The 21,468-nt window shown below is 42.1% G+C and overlaps 1 long non-coding RNA gene across 1 annotated transcript in view; it reads left to right on the top strand.

The window, feature by feature from the left end:
- Positions 1-21,468, top strand: part of LOC138743027 (uncharacterized) — a 39,405-nt gene that overhangs the window by 8,543 nt on the left and 9,394 nt on the right. The window contains exon 2 of the long non-coding RNA XR_011344605.1: positions 7,259-7,375. This is a non-coding gene — a long non-coding RNA (uncharacterized lncRNA). The remainder of the gene's footprint in view (positions 1-7,258; positions 7,376-21,468) is intronic.

The following is a 21,468-nucleotide window of genomic DNA, read 5'->3' as shown; positions in this document are numbered from 1 at the left end:
TCACATCCTAACCCTAAGTCTTGACCTAAGCTGCAGATCCTTTTACCTGAGGGATCTGTTACTATCCAACATTTCACTGACAGGCTGGAATCTTACATTGGCTCAATTGCTAATAACTGGGGATCATCACACCTTAGCATTCAAGGTGCATTACCTTCATTCCAATTCACTCCAATAAATGATTCACATCTCCACTGAATAGACTAGCTTTATGTGTGTTTCCATAGATGCGGTGGGTTAGAGAAGTATTGTAAAAACGGTAAATAGAAAGAAGCTTTGGACCATAATCATACTCAGACAAAAAGGATTATAAAATTAGCTACAGATAAATATGTATTTGACATAATCAATTAAACAATTCCATTCTAATCACAACTGAAGGGGTAAATAACAAATGGTAAGCACAATATATCAAAACAAATCCCATTATTTACCACATAACATATATTATTGATGAACATGTTGTATAATTTATTGCCTCATTATTGTAAATTTGCATTAGAAGTCATTGAGCTAAAGTCAATTGATTTCTGTACAGAACAGATTGTTCTATGAATGAAGGAAAACATTGAAAAAAGCAACCAGGATTTAAACCGAAAGTGCTTCCCACTTACTCAGTTTCTTTTTGCACAGCATGCTGAATGCAATTCATTGCTAGCTTTTAATTGGACAAACTGACCACTTACTGAAGATAGTTCTTTTTTAAAAATATTTTATTTGCTTCTAATAATTGAATTATCCAATAGAGAACATGAAAGATTGGCAAATTATTGACATATCCAAAGTTTAAGGGGCTGCAGTCTTTATCCAAGCATTGTTTTTGCAAGTCTATCACTGCAGATATATTTAGCAGCAAAATTTCTGCAGAATTTCATTTTTTTATTATCTAAGCCACACATGTCAAACTCTGGCCCGTGGGCCAAATTTGGCCCGTGATATAATTATATTTGGCCCGCAAGATCATATCAAAAATGTATTAGAGGTGGCCCGCTGGCCGCCACGCCAGTATAGCGCATGCACAGTAACCGCTGTGTCCCAGGGTGAGAGAGAGAGAGAAAAATCCTGGTCCTTGAAAAGTAGTGGTGGGTGGTTTTATAAACACGCTGTCGTGTCCCCCCTCCCACACCCCCACCGCAGCGCGGCCTGGCCGGTGTCAGGGGAAGCCAAGGCCGCTTCCCAGCGCCCGGAACCCCAGTGGCACAGCGTTTCTTGGAGCTGCAGATGGAGTCAGGATGCCGGAGGGAAGATTGGGGCTCCCCGCCGGGTGATGGGAGCGCCGGCCGCCGGCCGCCCTGCGCCTTCCCACCGGACCAGCGGCGGGTTCCCGGAGTACACGTGGAGAGCGAGGCTGGTCAGGCATGTAGGGTGGAACCCCCCGCCAATCTCGGGAGTGGCGTGGGCTGGATCGGGATTAGCCGCGCTCACCTGCTCCTCCACCGCTGACCGGGATCCCAGCGCGGTCCTGAGCGCGGAGACTGCCCTGGAAAGGTCCTGGGACACTGGCACGGAAAGAAAAGGTGGTCCGGGAGAAACTCAGCAGGTCAAGGGGGGTCCGGGAGAAACTCAGCAGGTCAAGGGAGGTCCGGGAGAAACTCAGCAGGTCAAGGGGGGTCCGGGAGAAACTTAGCAGTCAAAGGGGGATCCGGGAGAAACTCAGCAGGTCAAAGGGGGGTCCGAGAGAAACTCAGCAGGTCAAGGGGGAGGGGTCCGGGAGAAACTCAGAAGGTCAAGGGGAGGGGGTCTGGGAGAAACTCAGCAGGTCAAGGGGTGTCTGGGAGAAACTCAGCAGGTCAAGGGAGGTCCGGGAGAAACTCAGCAGGTCAAGGGGGGTCCGGGAGAAACTCAGCAGGTCAAAGAGGGATCCAGGAGAAACTCAGCAGGTCAAGGGGGGTCCGGCAGAAACTCAGGGGGGGCCTGACCTCACCAGGACCATTGCCCACTCCCCCTCCCTGCCACAGGCCGACCCGCGACTCACGGTGACGGGGCCACTGATCCGCCGAGATGCCGCCCTGCAGCGAGAGCCGATGCCCCCGCACTGTCGTTGTCCAACCCAATCGCCCGCAAACCCCGCCCTCCCGCACACAGGCCTGAGTAAGGATTATGAACTTTAATCTCAGGATAAAACGATCTTCCAATAGTTTCATGTCACAGTGATAAATATATTCCTGGTTAAAAATGGTCCTGCACCTGGATAAAAGCTCATTAGGCATAAAACTTGAAAAGTGTGTAAATCAAAGGATATCTGTACCAATGGAAAAAAGGCATGGCAAATAACCCTGCTAGAGTTCATGCCCACAATCAGTCACCCATTTGATTGTTTCAGGAATCATGTTATTCTCCCACATTCTCAATAGCCCTCAGATTTTACTATTCGACAGCACACTAGCAATATTTGACAAATCCTCTATAGAAAAATATTATTTATTGAATATTTTATTTCTCATTTGTTAATGCTTCTGGAAAGAGTTTATCCAAAACTATTATTAAACATTTATTTTAATAAGAAAAAGTTTAACATTACATATGTTCAAAGAAGAGAAAACATGCCGATGTTGTTGAAAATTTTCAATAAATATTTAGTTCGGCCCTCGACTTAGTCCAAGTTTTTAATTTTGGCCCTCTGTGAATTTGAGTTTGACACCCCTGATCTAAGCCCTGTCGATAAGGCACCACAATACAATTTGTATTCTTAATTGTTCAGTTTATTTGTATTTTCATATAAAAATGGTGATAAATTTTGAAAAGTATTTTTAAAAATTCTTTCTATCAAAATGAATACCTTCACACTTGCCCATATTATATTCCATTTTCCCACCTTTTTTACTCACTTACTTAATCTATCCAGATGCCTTTGTAAATCTTGTTCCTTGCTGGCAATTGTTTCTCCCCTTCTATTCCCTGACTACAGTCTGGATGAGCTAAAATTAATCAAAGCTGTGTAACCCAGAACTCATTTGAAAATTCCTTCAGACTAAGCAAATGTTGCAAACAGGAAAACATAAATACAAGCATTAAAAGTAATAATATAAAGTATAATGTGGTCAAAGATTATTTGACAACAGATTACAAAATATAGTGAACTAATGTGATTTCTAGTCTGTCACCAAACTTATGTGATTTAACTGGAATTTAACTTCAGCTCATCTATACTTCCCTTTAACTCTAAAGTCCGCATCGGACTTGTCAGCCACAAACGAGTCTGCAGCTGACGTGGACTTTTTACCCCCTCCATAAATCTTCGTCCGCGAAGCCAAGCCAAAGAAAGAACTCTAACATCGAAGGCAATGCAGTCTAGAAGGAGCTCATTGACATTGCATACTGATATTATTGTGGGCAGTTTTCTTGAAGGTTGATATCTTTAAATATTACTCATTTTCACAGCTTTCTTTAACTTTCAATAATTTCAGTAATGTCTTGCTGATCACTCAGAGCAGTTTGTTCCTATCTGCAGGCAATTGCAGTTCCTTCCAAGTTGCCAATATTTTGCCTGAATCATCTTTATTTGACAATACATATATAACACCGTGAAAATTGGAAGCAACCCTTCTCTCCCATTTTAATTTTACCATCTTTTTCTATCTATTCTCAAATCTGGTCCGTTCCTTACATTTTAAAATTTAAATTTTATACATACATCCAGCACAGTAACAGGATCTTTCGTTCCATGAGCCAGTGTGACCAATTATACCCTACAGCCCCCAGTGCACAGAGGAAACCCACACAGACACAAGGAGGAGTACAAACTCCTTACTGAGAGCACGGGATTCAAACCTTGGTCCTGGTCACTTGCGTTATAACATGTTTGCATTAACTGCTATGCTAACTGTGCTGCCCTTGTGCAACATAGTTGCTTTTCATTTCTGTATCAATGAATGAATCTTTTATGCTCTCAAAAGCAGGTCATTGTGTTTGATATATTGACTGCAAAGAGCTGTTTTTAAGGTTCTGCTTTTTAAGCATTGTGAGCAAATAAAAATTCTGCAAATCCTGGGGGTCTACTGCAATACACAAGAGGGTTAGAGGAACTTGGTAGATCATTCAGCATTCATGGAAAGCTATAGGCATTTGAGACTTTTATATCTCAAAATAGCAACTGCCCATAGCTTTCCATAGATGCTACATGACCTGTTGAGTTGCTCCAGCTCTGCTGTGCACTGATAAGCATTGTGAATGGGTTTCAGTTTGACAATATACTCATTATCTCAGTATGGCAACAATTCCAAGTATAACATACCCAAAAAGCTTTGGGGAAGAAGCCAGATGAGGAGGAACTCAGCAGGTCACTCAGAAACCATGGGTACGAACTGAAGTTTGTTACCTCCTGCTGAATTGAGAAGTCATGTGGATAGTCACACTGTAGGAGTTCAGTTCATTCCCTTCCTCTCACAGCCCATTTTGAAAGTTCCATTATATTGTGTTACCTGATGAGCTGGTGTATTCCTTGCCCAATCATTATCATGAAGCCAGCTAACAAACACTCTTTCAAAGAGCATGCTATAGAACAACAAGTCAGAAGCAGCACAAATTAATTGCTAATCAAGTGAAACTACAACAAAGGACTTAATTATTGAAGCATCCTTTATAAGATAGAAGGGATGCCAAACCCAATGGATAATATCATCCATCTTACATCTTGCTATTGCTTTATCTTACTTTATTCAGCCTCTGGGATACCTTTGTCTATCCCACCTCAGTACTTTTTCATCTTCACTTATCTGCTGTGTCAGCCTGGTCCCTGAAGCCGACTCTTGATCTCTGGACAGAGTCTTCCTTCTGTACTCTGATAAATGCTGATAGGTGCTTAAGCAATGTCCCAGGACGTGCAGCTGTCACAAAATAATGAATGTCTGACACTATTTCTCATGCTAACAAAATTTGAAAAATAATCAAAATTTATTCAGAAGTATTCATACAATTAAACCACAAAAGTTATTAAAACACTTAAAAATATTTTAGCAAGTATTAAAAATAAACACTTAAGCCTGGGAAAAGCATACAAAACAATTAAAATCTATCTGAAATGATTTAAGATTCATTTATTATCATGCAATAGTACAGAACATGTAATATTACATGAAATTTTGCCTGGCACTTCTTACAGTATAAGAGAATGCAAAGCAAAAAGAGTATTCCCTTCAGAGTCACTGAGTGTCCATGGATTCCCCTACAGTACTCTCGTAGCCTCTGCAGCCAATCAGACTCCTGGTTTGCACTCTGAAGAGGCTACTCCTGATACTACTAGAGGTGCAGTACCCATGGACGACCACAACCAACAGAGGCCACAAAAATGTATATTATTTTAGTTATAAATAAATGTAAATATTAAGAAAATATTAAAAATATACTTATAACACCAATTATACCAGATAATGATATTAAAATCAAATGAGTGCAATTGGGCGGCACGGTTGGCATAGCAATTAACATAATGCCTTTACAGCACCAGTGATCAGGACCGGATCAGGGTTCAAGTCCTGCCCTGTCTGAAAGGAGTTTCTACATTCTCCTTGTGTCTGTGTGGACATTCTCTACAGGCTCCGGTTACCTCCCGCCATTCAAAATTCTACCGGGGTTGTAGGTTAATTGGGGGTATATTGGAGGTGAATTGGGGTTAAATTGGGCGGAATGGACTCATGGGCCGAAATGGGCTGCTCCTGTGTCATAAGTCTAAATAAATAATTCAACTCTGCTGCTTTGATGTTGGGTTGAAATATGTTCCTCCGCTCAGCATTTACTTTTTGCCTCTAACAATTTTCAAGATAGGATAACACAGTAAGATGGTAAATAATGTAATAGATTGTAACTAAGTGTAGAGCATCCACATAGTATCAAAAGTCTATACATTAGAGGAGTTCCAGGCAAATAAACTTGGTCCTAAGGATTCTGACTTGTGCTTCCCAAGGTCACTATCCTACCCTCTTCCTCTGACTTTAGAGTTCCTGTCTAGTTCTCCTGCAAAATTTTACTGGTAACATTTTGCTGTCTTGACTTCAGTTTCTTGCTACTGGTAATCAATTAGGTGGCTTCATGAGTCTGTTGAAATTTTGAAGACTTTCCTTTGATATTAAGCAGAGTAGATAGGTGCCACTGTTTTTATCTTCCACCTGAGATGTAACAAATAACATTTCTAGCTGTCCTGAAGGCATTAAATTGACCATGTAGGAGTCAAACAGTTACAGTATATGTGACAGATGCCTTTCTCTAAAGGAAATGAGCAAATCAATCACTTGTTTTATGACAAAATATTTTCTGTCACCACCCTGCACGTTATTAAATTTGTTGAATTCAGTTTAACAATGGCCATGTGCGACAGAATTGTGTTATTAATCTTTAGTTAATATATATTTCTTAATAAAGAAATTGTGGGCTGGACGGAGGACACTCACAGACACACACTCACTCACACACATAAAACATTTTGGAAGTCGAAGTATCTGTTAAACCATTGTTGGCTGAAGCTGGATAAACAACCATAAAAACTGAAGTGATTCTTTTTTTCTTGACTATTTTATTTATAATTTTTCAAACTCAAACAGTGTCAACAATCCATAATGATAAAAACACTACATTTTCTAATTATATATAAGCTTCGTCGTTGAGTCCAATTCCACCCCCCATCATTCCCCCACACAGAGACAAAATTAAATAGAAATTGCCCTGAAAAGAAAAACATTAACAATAAATTAGCCCTCATCCCCATTCCTGTGACATTTTACAGTATCCCTTTAACTTCCTGACAAATTAGGGACATAAGGACAAAAAAGTTAAAAAAAACAATTACACACTAAAAAAAAATTCTTAGGAAAAAGTGTACTGAAGCGATTCTTCATTTAAATTATAATTGAATGTTTCATTCAATAACTGGAACAATGTAGGACATATGGTTAACTAGAAGACACTCTTTTTGTTTACCTATGTTGTTAGAATGAAAACTCAGAAGCACTTGCTTAAACAAAGCTGATTTTGCTTGTGGCTTCTGCAGACAATCCAGAGAAGATTTTGTTTGTAAAATTTTTGGAACAGAGAAACTTCAAACAGAAAACAGCTACGTTATGTTACATAAGTAAAGATATTTGAAAAGCTGCATTTTATTATGGCATCAAGGATCATCTGAGGTCAGGATTACAAGGCATTTTTATACAGCCACTGAACAGTAGAAAATTTCTGCTCTGGTGGCAGTGTAAGAATGACAGGATGGAATTTTTATGCAAATTCCATCTCATAACTTTTCCACTCATACCTCTACACATTTTTATAGAGTGGCCACAGTGTAAATTGACCGCAGCTACTCCGTAAGAAACAGGCCTAATGAATACAAAGTTACCCTTCTGACAAACTCCGCAACACAGGAAGACTGTGTCGGCAAACACTGGAGGTAAGTACGCTCTTTTTTTTTCAATAATCCTGAAATTTATGTGTAGACATTCTCAAGAGAAGATCTTGTTGTGGTGCTCTCCTTATCATGGGAAATCCACAAAATCAGGGGCAATGAAGAAGAGCCACTACACTGTCTCTTTGCAAAAGTGGGCAGTTGTGCTGTGTCCATTTCGACATGGCACTTCATTTACCCTTGCTTGGGGTTTTAAAATCATCATGTGAAACACAGATTCCAAAACCTCCATCCAAAAGAGGGGGGATTTGTGGAAAATCATTCGTATGAAGAAACATTTCTCTGAAAACAACACTATTAAAAATTTATGAATTGTGAGAAGTCTGATGCCTCACACTTACTCTTTAATTGCTTTTCAACAGCTATAAAGACTTTGAGTTTCAAGACAAACACTTTCTGAGACTGAACTTTAAAATCATCTCTTCAGAATTAAGCTTAAACTGCAATGGTTTGGGTTTTGCCACATACACATACATTTTCACATAGTGGGGTTAAGTTAGAGTTAAGTTTAGAGTTGAGTAAGAAGAGTTATATTATTAATAGTTATTAATACAAGTTATTGTTTTGTAGATACCATTGTCTTGGTAGATTTCTATTGTTGCTGGTCTTCTATATAACACATTTTAGAATTTACAACTTAGAAGCTTATAGTCAACTAACATAACTGTGAGGCTTCCAAATACAGCACTTTTTGGTAGCACAGCAAGATGAGGTAAAATCTGCAAAAAGAGCCCTGGTGGTTGAATAGTTAAGAAGATTCGCAGACTCGCTATTTAAAATGCCAGTGATGTTAACCTTTTAAAAACAAACTTAGGGAGAAGATTCTGACCTGCACAAATCTCGGTTCCAAAGTATGTCAAACGAGGTAGAACTTAGGTACTATAATGTTACAGATTCAACTCTAGGAAAGACTGGAGTTTATAGAAATTATTTAACTCAAATTCTCACCAAAGCTAGTCCAGACCATAACATAGGGTCCTCCTCAGCAAACCCAGCTGCTGGAGTTGCTTTCTGAATGCCAATGAGGACAATCTAGCAGAAAAACAACTATGATCTTCACTGCACAGCGACTCCAAGGTAAGTAAAGGGAGCCCCATTAATCAGCTTTTGACTTCACAAAAGGCTTTGACTCTGTCAATAAATCAAAGGTAGTGGAAACTCCCTCTCAGACATGACTGCTATGAGATATTCCCCTCCATACTGAGCTCCAACCTTTCATTAATGTTATCAGTGATGCATACAAGAGAACAGATCTTCAGCAGATATTCACTAAGCAAAGATCCTCCAGCACCCCAAATGTACAATGCAATTCCAGGACAATAAAGGTTCACAAACAGATCCTGGTAAACTATATATATATATATCTATAGATGCCTCTGAACAAATAGGGCTTCATTATTGAAGTTGAGTGCACTTAGACATGCTTTGCCCAGCTAAGATAAAAGATGTTGAAGATCAAAACTTAAAACCCATGGTAAAGCACATATTCCAAGAGGTTGTAATGAACCCTACCCTCCTGTACAGTTCAGAGACAAAGACAACCTACAACAGATACCTTAGTCATTCACAATCACTCAATAGCAGATGCAATATCGCTCACTCTTTACTCAACTCTGGATCACCTCGAAAACAGAAATTCATTCATACAGCTCGGCCTTCAATACCATTATTCCCTCAGTTCTGGTCAAGAAGCTACAAACTCTAGGTCTTTATACCCACCTCTGCAACTGGATCCTTGGCTTTCTCATCAGAAGACCACAGTCAGTGCAAATTGGAAACAATGTATCTCCTCACTGATTATCAACACAGGTGTACTGCAAGGATGTGTGCCTAGCCCACTGCTCTACTCTTTATACACCCATGACTGTGTGGCCAGGCACAATTCCAATGCTATCTATAAGTTTGCCTATGACACCATAGTTGTCAGCAGAATCACAACTGACAATGAGGAAGTGTACAGGAGGGAGATAAATCAGCTCATTGAATGGTGTAACAACAACAACCTTGCGCTCAACGTCGGCAAAACCAAGATTGTGGACTTCAGGAGGGAGTCGGGAAAATGACCCAGTAGTGGAAGGGGACAGTATCTTCAAATTCCTGGGTGTCATCCTCTCCAAGGAACTGTCCTGGAGCCTCCACATTGATACAATCACAAAGAAGACTCGCCAGCGGCTATAGTTCACAAGGTGTCTGAGGCAGTTTGGTATGTCACCGAAGATTCTCATAAACTTCTACAGGTGTAGCATGGAAAGCATTCTAGCTGGTTGCATCACTGCCTGGTATGGAAGGGGCAACTCTCAGGACAAGAATAAACACCAGAGTGCTGTTAACTCAGCCGACAACATCACCGGCATCAGACTGCACTCCATTGAGGACATCTACATGAGGCAGAGTCTTAAAAAACACTCTCTATCCTCAAAGACCCCCATCACCCATGCCATGCCCTCTTCACTCTGCTACCAGCGGGAAAGAGGTACAGGAGCCAAAAGATGGGCATTCAATGTCACAAGATCAGCTTCTTCCCCGCTGCCATCAGATCAATAAACCAAAGACACTGCCTTACTTTGTGCACTATTTTTATTTTTTATAGTAATGTTGTAAGATGGTTCATAATATGAACGTTTGCTCTATGACGCTGCCGCAAAACATTGAATTTCATGACTTGTTCATGACAATAAATTCTGATTCTGATTCACTCACAATGAGCAGATGACAACATCCTCTGCCAAGTAAACTTCCCTAGAACCAGGATCTGATTTTTTACTCATCAGTTTTAAGGCCAAATCATTTGCATGCCAAACACTATATTCCAGATGAAGTACTTTCCATGGCACTGCATTTGGAAAGCATGACTGAATAAGTTGCACCTTGTGCACTTTGTAGATGCAGAGGCAAGGCTCAGTATTAAATGTGCAAGGGCAAAGTAGAGCACATGAACATTCATCCCTAATTGAGCAAGATGGATGTTAGGTGAGAGATGGAATGTGGTGTTCTGAGCAGTGCATGAGGTTAGTCATACAGCTGGTGGGGAATGGATCATAAAAAGTATTCACTGACCTTAACACATATATGCTTGGACATATGTCTTTCTTCTAACATCACATCCATACCCTTAAATACTGAGTCCATGTACTGATATCAATAAAATAGTTCCCTCCACTGCCACTTTATCTTTTGTTCTGAGTGTTTCTGGATCCAGCAAACATTGCACCAATCTCTTACACCTGCTGAGGTGTCTAGTTGTTCATTGGAAAATCTTGTTGCCTATTCTCACCCACATTCAACCACTTCCAGTCAGCAACTAGAAGATGTTTCATCACTAGTTTAATAAATGAACTCTACTTCTGAGGTACTATCTGGCTGTAAACAATGCCAAATAACTTGAATTCCTACTGGTCATACACAAAATCAGGCAATGTGATTTAGTGTGAAATCATTAAACGCATGGTTGTTGCTGACAGCTCAATTCTTGATAATTACCTGGTAACAATTGTTCTGTGCCCCTGCTATTTGGGCCCATCCAGTCTAGGCTTATTTTGCATCATCATCCACCTTAGTTCCATGACATAGGAATTTTTCAATTTATGATTGAACACATTTTCTACCTCAACTTTGTCCATTATTTTCTTGTTTATAACAAAAACTGATTTCCCTTATTGCATTTCAATTGCAGATTGAAGTTGAAAAATTATGAATTGTAATATTTCACCTTAATACTAATTACATAGTAAATATACTACACTTTACATTCACAAATTGATGTAATATGGCAGAAAATATAGGAATTGACTTTATGCTGTGTTTAAGGCAAAAATAAATGCACCATGCATTTTGTTACATGTCACAATACCCGAAGCATCCTACCAGCTCAGACAAACTTCCATCAAAATTTGCTGGCAAGAGGTAATATTCCCATTCTAAGTTCTTAATACCTGCACAGAAAATTTTAGTAGAACAGCAAGCAATTTTACATTTGTTGACAATCAATCCATCCGCAGATTTTCACATTAGTTCCACAGCAAATTCTTGGCACTTTTTAGCTTGAACTCTCCATTTGAGATTTTGTGGCAGAAGTACTAGATGTTTTATTCTGACTCAAGAGGCTTGTGTAATGTTGGTCACAGTAATGTTTTGGGGCATTACTTTGGAAATACAGGACTTGCATTTTCACCTCTGAGTTTAACCTTTTTGGGCCTGTAGTCAAGCTGTGAATATAGCAGTTTTCGTGAAACATGCTTTGACCGTTTGTACCTAAAAATTAGATTTATGTTCAGCCTCCATACTTAAGTAGTTTTATTTCTCAGTTCCAGTTGATCAAGTCATAGTCATTGAATGATTAATCCATTGTATATCTGGATTTATTGGGCAGTATAGGTGCCTCTCCCAAAATCTGGAATTGCTGGGCACTCAGTATTCAGGTAGCAATTGGAATGAATAGTGACTGAAATCCACCTATGATAATTCAGATCAGACCTATGAAGATAATTGTAGATGAATGGGAATTAAAAAGAAATCAAAGAAAATCAATGGGAGGTGTTAAAATTGTGCATTGGTGGCTGGGGATGTGGCAGTGAAAATCAAACAGCAGAAGGAAGGTAGGATGACATATAACATGCTTAGAGAGAAAGCAGGAGGTGGTTAAGTGACTGAAGTGATATTAATGTGAAACAGTAGGAAACAGCATGAGTGAAAGTAAAGACATTAAGATAGCTCAGGAAAAGTGTGAATATCAAGGCATTCATATATATACATATACATAAAATATTTGTTCAACGTGGACATCACTGGCATTTATTGGCTAACTCAAAATACTGAGGAAGCTGTTGTGTGTTAACCAAATTGTGAATTTGAACTCATATTTTATCCAGACTGTTAGGACAGTAGTTTCTCTTACCTGGCAGACATCATTGAACCAGATGGGGGACTTACATGATAAGTTAGATTGAAAGGCAACAAGAAAAACAGATTTATTTTCTTTGGCATCTAGGGCTTTTTTTTCTGTGTGCGAGCATTTCTTTTTTGCTGTGGCTATTTCTATCTTCCTTATAAATACACAAACTATCATGACGATTTATTGATGTACAAAAACTGCTTTCCTTTGTTTGCCCTGTAAAGGCACACACAGAGGGGGTACTAGTCTATCAAGATAAGAAAGATGAGCAGAAAAGAGCTCTTTTAAAGACAGTGAGTGTCCATGAATCCTAGAATCCTGCCACTTTCTCCACTACTGCTGCCACTTTCAGCCCCATAATCTCTGTAGCTGCAGGGTCTCCAGTCCGCTCCAGTGGTGTACCGGATCTCCAGGCATCCAAGTCTCCTGTTCTGAATCTCTAAGCCAATTAAGGAATTGTCAATGCCCGAGGACTCTTCAGAAGAACCCATCAGCACCCTAAGAATCCTGGTTTCAATACCTGGTTTCCTGAAGACATTCACCAGCAGTCCATAGACTGGTGTGTGACCTTGAGCCATCGAATCCCACACTGGCTGCTGCTGCAGGCCCATACCTTGTTGGATCTTCTTTCTTCTTCCCACTCTATAAATTTCAAGATCCACTCTGGAAACATTACCTCTCCTTGGACCCAGAATCCTCTATTAATTTAAAAAAACTCAATTTCCCAGTATTTCCTGTTCCTTGAAAAACCTAAATGCTTCCCAATTATGTATAGCTCTCCCCAATGCTAAACTCAAAATGTTCCTTCTATTAATTCCAGTTTCTTTCTTCAGTTCTAGTGTTTTGAAAAATTGTTGTCCTCAGCTATAACACTCCTTAGTGTCGTGCTGTATTTCCAGTTCTCCTCACACCCAGGATGATCAAAATTCCATTCTATTATTGCCAGATTTAAGGGCTCTTTCCCAGGTTTCAAGATCAGAACTGCTAGTGATTCTTCTTCTCAGGCACTCCCTCTGGCTAGAGGATGATTTTCTTCTGCCTGGTACTCGAGATTCTTCTTTCTTTTCTTTGGCTTGGCTTCGCGGACGAAGATTTATGGAGGGGGTAAAAAGTCCACGTCAGCTGCAGGCTCGTTTGTGGCTGACCAGTCCGATGCGGGACAGGCAGACACGATTGCAGCGGTTGCAAGGGAAAATTGGTTGGTTGGGGTTGGGTGTTGGGTTTTTCCTCCTTTGCCTTTTGTCAGTGAGGTGGGCTCTGCGGTCTTCTTCAAAGGAGGTTGCTGCCCGCCAAACTGTGAGGCGCCAAGATGCACGGTTTGAGGCGTTATCAGCCCACTGGCGGTGGTCAATGTGGCAGGCACCAAGAGATTTCTTTAGGCAGTCCTTGTACCTTTTCTTTGGTGCACCTCTGTCACGGTGGCCAGTGGAGAGCTCGCCATATAATACGATCTTGGGAAGGCGATGGTCCTCCATTCTGGAGACGTGACCCATCCAGCGCAGCTGGATCTTCAGCAGCATGGACTCGATGCTGTCGACCTCCGCCATCTCGAGTACCTCGACGTTAGGGGTGTGAGCGCTCCAATGAATGTTGAGGATGGAGCGGAGACAACGCTGGTGGAAGCGTTCTAGGAGCCGTAGGTGGTGCCGGTAGAGGACCCATGATTCGGAGCCGAACAGGAGTGTGGGTATGACAACGGCTCTGTATACGCTTATCTTTGTGAGGTTTTTCAGTTGGTTGTTTTTCCAGACTCTTTTGTGTAGTCTTCCAAAGGCGCTATTTGCCTTGGCGAGTCTGTTGTCTATCTCATTGTCGATCCTTGCATCTGATGAAATGGTGCAGCCGAGATAGGTAAACTGGTTGACCGTTTTGAGTTTTGTGTGCCCGATGGAGATGTGGGGGGGCTGGTAGTCATGGTGGGGAGCTGGCTGATGGAGGACCTCAGTTTTCTTCAGGCTGACTTCCAGGCCAAACATTTTGGCAGTTTCCGCAAAGCAGGACGTCAAGCGCTGAAGAGCTGGCTCTGAATGGGCAACTAAAGCGGCATCATCTGCAAAGAGTAGTTCACGGACAAGTTTCTCTTGTGTCTTGGTGTGAGCTTGCAGGCGCCTCAGATTGAAGAGACTGCCATCCGTGCGGTACCGGATGTAAACAGCGTCTTCATTGTTGGGGTCTTTCATGGCTTGGTTCAGCATCATGCTGAAGAAGATTGAAAGGAGGGTTGGTGCGAGAACACAGCCTTGCTTCACGCCATTGTTAATGGAGAAGGGTTCAGAGAGCTCATTGCTGTATCTGACCCGACCTTGTTGGTTTTCGTGCAGTTGGATAATCATGTTGAGGAACTTTGGGGGACATCCGATGCGCTCTAGTATTTGCCAAAGCCCTTTCCTGCTCACGGTGTCGAAGGCTTTGGTGAGGTCAACAAAGGTGATGTAGAGTCCTTTGTTTTGTTCTCTGCACTTTTCTTGGAGCTGTCTGAGGGCAAAGACCATGTCAGTGGTTCCTCTGTTTGCGCGAAAGCCGCACTGTGATTCTGGGAGAATATTCTCGGCGACACTAGGTATTATTCTATTTAGTAGAATCCTAGCGAAGATTTTGCCTGCAATGGAGAGCAACGTGATTCCCCTGTAGTTTGAGCAGTCTGATTTCTCGCCATTGTTTTTGTACAGGGTGATGATGGTGGCATCACGAAGATCCTGAGGCAGTTTACCTTGGTCCCAACAAAGCTTGAAAAACTCATGCAGTTTGGCATGCAGAGTTTTGCCGCCAGCCTTCCAGACTTCTGGGGGGATTCCATCCATACCTGCTGCTTTGCCACTTTTCAGTTGTTCGATTGCCTTATATGTCTCATCCAGGGTGGGAACCTCATCCAGCTCTAGCCTTAGGGGCTGTTGAGGGAGCTGGAGCAGGGCGGAATCTTGGACTGAGCGGTTGGTACTGAAAAGAGATTGGAAGTGTTCTGACCATCGGTTGAGGATGGAGATCTTGTCGCTGAGGAGGACTTTGCCGTCTGAGCTGCGCAGCGGGCTTTGGACTTGGGGTGAGGGGCCGTACACAGCCTTTAGAGCCTCGTAGAAACCCCTGAAGTCACCAATGTCCGCGCTGAGCTGTGTTTGTTTGGCGAGGCTAGTCCACCACTCATTTTGGATCTCCCGGAGTTTGCGCTGAAGATGGCTGCATGCGCGACGGAAGGCTTGTTTTTTCTCTGGACAGGACGGCTTTGTAAGGTGAGCCTGGTGGGCAGCTCGCTTCTTTGCCAGCAGCTCCTGGATTTCCTGGCTGTTTTCGTCAAACCAGTCCTTGTTTTTCCTGGAGGAGAAGCCCAGTACCTCTTCAGTGGATTGCAGTATGGTAGTCTTCAACTGATCCCAGAGGGTTTCAGGGGACGGGTCCGTGAGGCGGGTTGCAACGTCGAGCTTTGCTTTGAGGTTTGCCTGGAAGTTTCCTCTCGCTTCGTCTGACTGCAGTTTTCCAACATTGAACCTCTTTCTGGGGGCTTTATTGTTCCTGGGCTTTGGCTTGAAGTGAAGGTTGAGCTTGCAGCGAACCAGCCGGTGGTCAGTGTGGCATTCCGCGCTAGGCATGACCCTGGTGTGGAGCACATCTTGTTTGTCACTTTCTCGCACCAGGATGTAGTCCAGGAGGTGCCAGTGTTTGGATCGGGGATGCATCCAGGTGGTCTTAAGGCTGTCCCTCTGCTGAAAAAGGGTGTTTGTAATGACAAGCCGCTGTTCTGCGCAGAGCTCCAACAGGAGGCGCCCATTGTCGTTGCACTTGCCGACGCCATGCTTGCCCAGGATTCCTGGCCAGGTTTCTGAGTCTTTGCCGACACGAGCGTTGAAGTCGCCCAGGATGACAACCTTGTCGGCTGTAGGGGTACGTTGGATGAGGTTGCGCAGGTCGGTGTAGAACTTGTTCTTTTCTGCTGGTTCCGCCTGGAGGGTTGGAGCATAGACACTGATGAGGGTGATGTGACGCTTGTTTTGAAGTGGGAGTCGCATGGACATGATTCGGTCCGAGAGGCCTGTCGGAAGGTTTTCGAGTTTGGAGGCAATGAAGCTCTTGACCATGAAGCCTACACCAGATAGGCGTCGTTCATCCGAAGGCTTGCCAGACCAGTAGAGTGTGTAGCCCGCGCCGCGTTCTTGGAGGCTGCCTACATCTGCCAGGCGGACTTCACTGAGAGCGGCTGTGTCGATGTCAAGTCTGAGGAGTTCATGTGCAATGAGGGCAGACCGACGTTCAGGTCGGTGGCTGTCAGTCTTGTCTAGCATGGTTCTGATGTTCCAGCATGCTAGCTTGAGTTTGTGAGGACGTGGAGGGGGAGGACGTGGAGGGGGAGGACGTTGAGGGGGAGGACGTGGACCTGTCCTCGGGCCTGCGCAAAGGAGCTTTTAGGTGGAGTGCAGTGCGCGCAGTACTGGCCCCACCCTTTACACCCATGGTTCGTGTGCCGTGGCCAAGCAAGCTGGGATGTGGCAGCGAGGTCCTTGGGTCGTAGGTTTTATATCGGAGTGGCCTTCTCCTATGCAGGTTTCTTACCCGGGCTGGAGGGGTCTGCCTCCCCTCCTAGGTCGGTCCATACTGCCCGGACCGGGGCCGAGGCCGCCGCAGTTCACCCTGTGCCACAGACTAAAGGTTAAAGGATAAAGGTTTCATTATTGTCACGTAATACTACATGTCAAATGTAACATACATGAAATACCGTAACATTTGTCCTCCGTAAGGCGGGCAGAGAGTCACCACTTTGTCCAGCACCCCCCTCCCCCACAGAAACCCGGTGTTCCTCAGTGGTCTCCCCTCCATGTACTGATCAGTCCTGAGCCTGCTTAGCTTCTGAGATCAGACAACCCCAGAGATATTCAGGCTATTAGGTGCTGACTACCACTGATTAGTCAAAAGGTACCAAAATGGAGAGGTGGATGGGGGATTTCTGAGACAGTGAAATCTCTCTGGTAGTTCTGCATTGCATAACGTATCCTTTCTTATAGGAACTTAACTGTGATAGATATCATGGGAGGTCTGTACATATTTTTTTCCATTCTGTTGACATTGTAATATGCTTCACTTGACTCTGTTAGGTAATAATATGAAGCAGTGATTTGATTTATATTGACTTTATGTCACCAAGAAACAAAGCAGACATTTAAAAATTGGAACTCATGTACTGAGAGATCCAAATGGTTTTTTCCTACTTTAAAAGTTTATTGTATCTTGAAAGGAATTGTTGAAGAGATCATTTTAATCTTATTGAAGTACGGCATCAAGCACATGGAATAGGATCTCAGTCATAGAGTCATATTGTTATATAGCATAGAAACAGACCTTATGGCCCACTCTAGCTATGCCAAAACATCAAGCACCCTGCTACTGTAAACCTACATTAATCTTATTTTATTCTCCCTAGATTCCCATCAACTCTACCCCAATTCCACCATTCACACAAGAGTGAATTACAGTGGTGAATTGCTAACCTGTAGTTTTTGGTATGTGAAACAAAACTGGAAGGCCTAGAAGAAGTCATAGATTGAATGTACAAACTCCACACAGGAAGCAGGATTGAAGTTTCTGTGCGAATGGCCTGACCCCCTTTTTCATGTTTTCCTTTTTTTAAATTCTCCTCCTTTTCCCATCATCTCACACAGATTTCAACACTAATCCATAAAATAGGGCCAACTTATAGTAGCTAAATAACCTACCATCTTGCATATCTTTGAAATGGGGGAGAAAACCAGAGCACCCAAAATAAATTCATGTGGCAACAGAGGGAACATCCATTCGACTCTGAAAGTCAGGATTAAACCCCAGTCACTGGTGCTGTGAGCCATCAGCTCTACGAGCTGCATCTCTGGGCTGACACTACTTTTCTACCTCAACAAAGGTTTACAAAGGTTTCTTTCTCAATGCAAATAAAATAAACAGTTGGAGTAAGCAAGTTGTCAGGGCAATTGCTGGTGCGATGGGTAGGATTACAGTAGGATAAGAAGTTGGAATGTATCCAAATGTTCTGATAAGCAGAAGAGGAAAACACAAGGTTTCTGCCCAGGATATAGAGTATAAGTGAATGGGCAAAAATATGTCATATGGAGCATATGCTGGGGAAAGTCACATTATCCACAATGCAAGGAGAATGGAAAAATAAAATACTTCTAAACTGTCAGAAACCAATAAATGAACGTGCAGGAGGACCATGAGGCAGGAAGGACATATGCAAGTATAATTAGGGAAATTCTTCTTTCTTCTTTGGCTTGGCTTCGCGGACGAAGATTTATGGAGGGGGTAAAAAGTCCACGTCAGCTGCAGGCTCGTTTGTGGCTGACAAGTCCGATGCGGGACAGGCAGACACGGTTGCAGCGGTTGCAGGGGAAAATTGGTTGGTTGGGGTTGGGTGTTGGGTTTTTCCTCCTTTGCCTTTTGTCAGTGAGGTGGGCTCTGCGGTCTTCTTCAAAGGAGGTTGCTGCCCGCCAAACTGTGAGGCGCCAAGATGCACGGTTTGAGGCGTTATCAGCCCACTGGCGGTGGTCAATGTGGCAGGCACCAAGAGATTTCTTTAGGCAGTCCTTGTACCTTTTCTTTGGTGCACCTCTGTCACGGTGGCCAGTGGAGAGCTCGCCATATAACACGATCTTGGGAAGGCGATGGTCCTCCATTCTGGAGACATGAGAAATTACACATTGCCTTAATGCAGGGGTGGCCAAACTTACTTAATGTAAGGGCCACATATGATAAACTACAGATGTTTGAGAGCTGCAAGACATGAAAAAATATTACATACATGTTTTTACTCTTATATGCACATTTTGTTACAAAAATATTTTATCAATATTAAGAAACACATATACATAATAATATTTATTTATGTATGTATTTTAATAACCAAAATGCACACATACCATATATACAAATATATAATAGTCAAATTTTGTGGACAAATTTTTAAGGTAAATTACACACATCTAACTTTTGACCTAAGTAAGTGCCTGAGTCATTCGAGGCATCGAGAGTTTGGATAGGCAAGAGGTTGAGGCATCGGATCTTAAATAGTGCAGATGGGATGTCAGGAGCTCGGATGAGATGGAGGCCAGGGACTAGACGAGAGACAACGGTTGAGGCATTGGGAACTTAGATTGAAGGGTAGCGTGGATCACACTTACACTCCACAAATTCCACTGCCTGCAACACAGTCACACAAACCGCAATCAGGCAATCACAAACCATGCCCATGAGCACGACACAACCAATATACCTCATGAGCCACAGTTTGGCCACCCTGGCCAAATGCAGAGGACTTGAAACACAAAAACAAGAGTGAATGACCAGGCTTCTTCAAGCACAAACAGATCTGTTTTCATTAGGGGTTTGCTGCACAATTTGGACTCTATACCGAATGATAAGTAAGCACAATGGATTTATAGAGTCAGCGATCAGGACCAGACCTGGGTTTGAATCCTGCGTTGTTTGGAAGGAGTTTGTAAGTTCTCCCCGTGTCAGTGTGGGTTTTCTCCGGTTTCTTCCCACCCTTCAAAAATGTACATGGGGTGTAGGTTAAAGGGGTATAAATTGGGCGGCATGGACTCGTGAGGCCAATTTCGCCTGTTTCAGTACTGTGTGACTAAATAAAAATAAATTTAAAAAATAATGTAATTACAATGCAACACAGGATCAAAAGACATTTTGTAAATACCTTGGAATCAGTGAAGCAGAGATTCACCAGGCATTATTCTGTGAGGATGCTGTCCTGTGATAAGTCAAATAGCTTGTACTCAATTAAATTTAGAGGAATGAGAGATGATCTCACTGAAACTTGCAAAATGCTAAGTGTGATTGACAGGAGAGATGACAAAAGGCTGCTTATTCAGGTGGAGAGTTTGGGCATAATCTCAAGGTAACATGTACACTGTATCACTTAGAACAGATGAGAAATGTCTACAAGAATGTGAACATATTAGAGCTGAGATCAATTGATTTTTGTCAACTCAAGGAATATGAAATGGGGAAATATCACGAGAGCATTTCTTCAACAAAAAATACACATTAAATAATAAAACAATTTAAATTGATGAATATGATGGGATTTTCAGCTTTTAAAAAAGGAAGTGGAATTATTCCATTGGAAAAACATAAAAATCTAGTGTGAAATGCCCCATTCCCATGCCAACATATCTTTCCATTGTCTCATGTTCACTGCCAGACTGGAAATACATGCCAACTGGAGAAACAACACCTCATATTCGAGTTGGGTAGTATATAGTGCAATGCTGTTAAAGTGATTGGGACCGGGGTTCAAATTCCGCCTTGTGCCGCCCAATTTAAATATTGTATCTGGGTACCCTCCAACCAGATCAAAGGGTGCCTGTCTGCATTTTGCTCTTACCTTGGAGGAGGGTTTAAGCCCAAAACGTTGGTTATATATCTTTATCTCCCATGGACGCTGAAAGACCTGATGAGTTCCTCTACATTTTTGTGTTTTTAATCATAACAATATGGTGCCCAGTTTGTGGTAGATGGGTAATGTATCCAGTGTATAGAACCATCTAGTGTTCAGATTCTGTAATTACATTCTACAGTTACAATTTTACCTGCTGACATGAAGCATTTCAAAATTAAAGGTTGACATATAAGGAAAGATATATTTGGAAAATTACACCGTGTGAAAAAATTGATAAAAATGTAGTCAAAAGTGCATGTCTGCTGCAAAAATTGTGTTATATGAATAATTAATTTCATCACTAACACATTATATCAATATGATTTTGAGTTTCTTATTAAAATACTCAAAATATATTTCTGAGTTGTTCGTAACATTGATGAGATATATATTTTCATTGCAAATGAATTTTGTTGATACTGTAAAATATATGAATGTAAATTGCCGGTCAGTACAATGCCTTTACAGCGCCAGAGATCGGGACCGGAATTCAAATATGATGCTGTCTGTAAGCAGTTTGTATGTTCTTCCTATGTCCCCAGGGGCTCCAGTTTCCTGCCACCATTCAAAACATACTGGGAACTGTAGGTTAATTGAGTGTAAATTGGGCAGCACGGACTCGTGGACCAAAGTGGCCTGTTACCGTATTGTGTGTCTAAAATTGTTTAAATTAAATTAAACATTTAGTAGCATGTTCCAGAGTAAGGATTTTTTAAAATTTTGGCTGTTACGCTATTCTCTTTTAGCTCTTGCTCTTGG

The sequence above is a fragment of the Narcine bancroftii genome, chromosome 9, assembly GCF_036971445.1.
Source record: "Narcine bancroftii isolate sNarBan1 chromosome 9, sNarBan1.hap1, whole genome shotgun sequence".
Lineage (NCBI taxonomy): Eukaryota > Metazoa > Chordata > Chondrichthyes > Torpediniformes > Narcinidae > Narcine > Narcine bancroftii.
The sequence above is the reverse complement of the archived record's forward strand: the minus strand, read 5'-3'. Positions and strand labels throughout refer to the sequence as shown.